This window comes from Hermetia illucens, chromosome 1 (genome assembly GCF_905115235.1).
Source record: "Hermetia illucens chromosome 1, iHerIll2.2.curated.20191125, whole genome shotgun sequence".
NCBI lineage: Eukaryota > Metazoa > Arthropoda > Insecta > Diptera > Stratiomyidae > Hermetia > Hermetia illucens.
The window spans coordinates 29,315,240-29,318,614 of NC_051849.1; the positions used below are offsets into that span (position 1 = coordinate 29,315,240).

Sequence of the window (3,375 nt, forward strand, 5' to 3'; positions counted from 1 at the left end):
TGAGGTACTATGATCAATAGGCACACTATAACTAGTAAAAGGGGCACAATAGATCTTTAAGGACGCGATGCGACTTTCCCTTAACAGAATAATAATAATTTGATTTCTATGAGAAAAGCTGCCCTTGGAGGTACCGCAGTTCCCATGTCCTCATCCAGGAAAAGTCTCATCTCATCCCGCAGAGCATTCGTTTGTTTTCCACTTAACACCTTGATTGGTTTGCGGTGTCCGGTTTGTATAGATTCGATCATTCGAAGTGACATGAAGTCAGTTCCGTTCACCTCTCTGGCTTCCCTTTCTTCTGTCTGTTCCTTGGAAAGTGTAGGAGGAGTTACTAGCGGGTAGGATTCACTTTGTAGTCCCTTCACCAGTCCGTGTGCACTATACTGCGCACTCAGCTCAATTGTGGGACAGCGCAACGAAGATGCTGCAATTTGCTCTATATTGTGTGAGTCGAAGACCATCATTGTTCTTTGCTCTCAAAATGGAGATGATGCTCTACAGTTTTCTGACATGACTGAATTTCAGTCTATCTAGAAAAAAGTGGCGCACCATATGGTGACTTCCCCTGAGCACATTCAGACTCTTTTGATCCAGTTCGAATACCAAGTTGAAACCCTCCACGTTTGTAGATTTGTCCTTCCTGGCATTCATGAACTTTACCCTCCAGTGTCCAAAGTCCTTGCCCGGGTTCTGTTCACCCAGCTTCAAGAACCTGGTAACCAATATCCGACATGTTCTGAACACTGCATAATAGTGAACTTGGGCCGACCGCCGGAACTCAAAGTCGAGATTGCCTGCTGGATCCACTTTAAGGCAGCCTCGTCAGAGCACTCCTATGGAGAAGACGGTAGTTTTATGTGATAAAGTGCTAATATGAACTGTTTGCCTTCTAGGATTTAAACTGGTTTCTAATTTCAATACCATATTGCTAAGAGTATATACGCATATTCTGCCACAATATTTTTTTTGCATTTCTAGACATTTCATTTCGAATTCAATTTTATGGTATATGCGTTCTATGTGGGTTTTGGCGCAGATAGTCTGGGAATGACAAAGTGGTAATAGTACTTACTAATTTAAATGCATGACTTTTGGGTTCCCTGATACCTTCCTCTCCTAAAAATTATATAAGAAAGACGCCAAGCAAAGTGCCAGGTCACATTAAAATTACGCCGTTCAGAAATAATGACCTCAGCAAAATTGCGCTGACCCATCTTTCATTCCAGTGGAAACTTGAATTTAATATGGCTGGGTCTCTCCAAAAGTTCTTTTTTTTAAAGTTGCCACCTATTATTTCTTGTTGTTCTATCTGCGGCATGGCATTAAACCCAAATGCATTTGGTCTCAAACGTGGGTTCAGGCTATTTAATATTCAAGCATCCATGGCGCGTGGTTCCCAACTTTTAAGCTGAATAGGCGCTTTGCATTGAGGCAAGCAGAACTCAAAAATAAAAAAAAATTATAACGAAAGATTATAAATAAAAGTAGAGTCCATTGTGGAGTGAATATTTGGTTCAAAGTGCAGGAAGAATGTATACCTCAAAATATTTGTTTCTTGTGACCCTAGAACTGGTGGCTTTCGTGTTGTGAGTTATTCTTTGAATTTATTTGATGATGGCGCCATTATAAAATACATTCCTTTACCAATTTCAGCATTGGATTGTATGTCATCCACAACGTCATCATAGGAGAAACATAAGTTCTTCGCGTTATTTAAAATGGAAATATTTGAATAAATGAGTTTAGGCGCCAAACTCACGTGGATTTCAATGTTTTGGTCTATGTTCTGTAACGCGTAGTCTTTCTATAATAAGATGATAAAGAGTTTTGTCTTGGGAGTTTTGTGTATTTGTATGGTGCTTGGTTTTGACAATAATTAATTACATTTACGTTTTCAACATCCAATATGTACCCCTAACCTGCACCCATTTCTGCAGTAGTGAACATATTATAGATATCACTTTGGTCGTCGGCAAGACTTTGAGGCCAAACTCGGTCCTTCGCTTTGAAAATATTTTGCTGCCTTTACAAAATCTTCCAAAAATCCTTTTCGCAGATGAACGTTTTTAATATTACCCGTATTAGAATATTCAGCCAAACAAACAGGCCATTATGTTAGTTAGTTAATCTTCCTATAATACCAAAGTTTGTATGGCCTGTTCCACTTCAGCAATAAATTATCCTTTCTTCTCTAGAACGCTGAAGAGCGGGCTAACTTCATTGCTTTATATTCGAAAATGGAGAAACACCAATAGGCATGTACATTTATGTATTTAAGCTAGTTTCGTCCGCATTTTATGATTATGTCACTTCCTTTTATAATTTTGAATGTTATCATAAGTCATTGAATACACAGATAAACGTTGTGTCAAATTGTAGGTTCCAACGTATCAAATAAGGTTATCCAGATTTAATAAACCCGCAATCATGTGGCATCCGGAATAAAACCGATTTTTTTTTTGTTAGTTATGGATGGAATATACGGTGGACAGTGGCCCGGGTTAAAGGTGGCCTCTCCTATAAACAGCTATTTATCTCCAGACTATCGTTCGCAACTTCTATGGACGATGCACTGGAGTATATAAAGAGCAAAGTTGGCTTACTTTCTCCTTTCTCCTTGTCAAACTGACAAAAAACAGTAATATCGACCGAGTGATAGCCTTTTTCAAGGTCACTTATCCTCACGAATTTGACATCCTCGACAACCTTTCTCTCTGGCCTGAAGGTATGTTCTTCAAACCATACCAGCGCGAAAATTCGCGGGTAAATTTCAGCACATCCTGCCAGCCTCGCCAAGCGATATAACTGGATCCATGTTTGGTGTCCGTCTGTTTTATCAGAATATTAGGGGTTTAAGAACCAACCTGGGGGCTTCAATTTATCAGTGCTGGCTCAGCAACTCCATGACATCTGTATTTCTGAAAGCTGACTGGACGATGCCATATTAAACTCCGAACTCCCCGAAGGGTACTCCCCTTTCTGCTATGACATGGACCGAGATGTATCTCGTAAGTCCACCGGCGGTGGGGTCCTAATTGCAATAAAAGGTACACTCCGAGCGGAATTTGTCTCTACCTCTGGCTCTCCTTATGACTCTAGTACGCTTCGTGTCTCCCCGCTCATCTTCCTTCCTTGTATCTTGTATTTGTATGCCCTCTGTGCTTGCTCTTTTCACATGTCCGAACTATTGTTTGACAGTTTGTCTGAACTCCTTACTGTCAGATTTCCTTCCCTAACCTTTCTTCCTTTGTGGAGATGTTAACCTCCCCATGCTCCACTGGTCCTTCTACTTTCTTCCTTTATAGACACTTGCTCTGCTCTGAATTTCAATACCACTAAAATCTCCTTGGGCCGCACTCTTGATCTCTTCCT

General features: G+C 40.4%; 1 long non-coding RNA gene across 1 annotated transcript; it reads left to right on the top strand.

Moving 5' to 3' along the window:
* The first annotated feature begins 1,251 nt into the window (after window positions 1–1,251).
* LOC119661258 lies at window positions 1,252–1,841 on the top strand. The gene is made up of 2 exons (XR_005250570.1): window positions 1,252–1,589; window positions 1,657–1,841. It is a non-coding gene; the product is annotated as an uncharacterized LOC119661258 (long non-coding RNA).
* The last annotated feature ends 1,534 nt before the right edge of the window (window positions 1,842–3,375 follow it).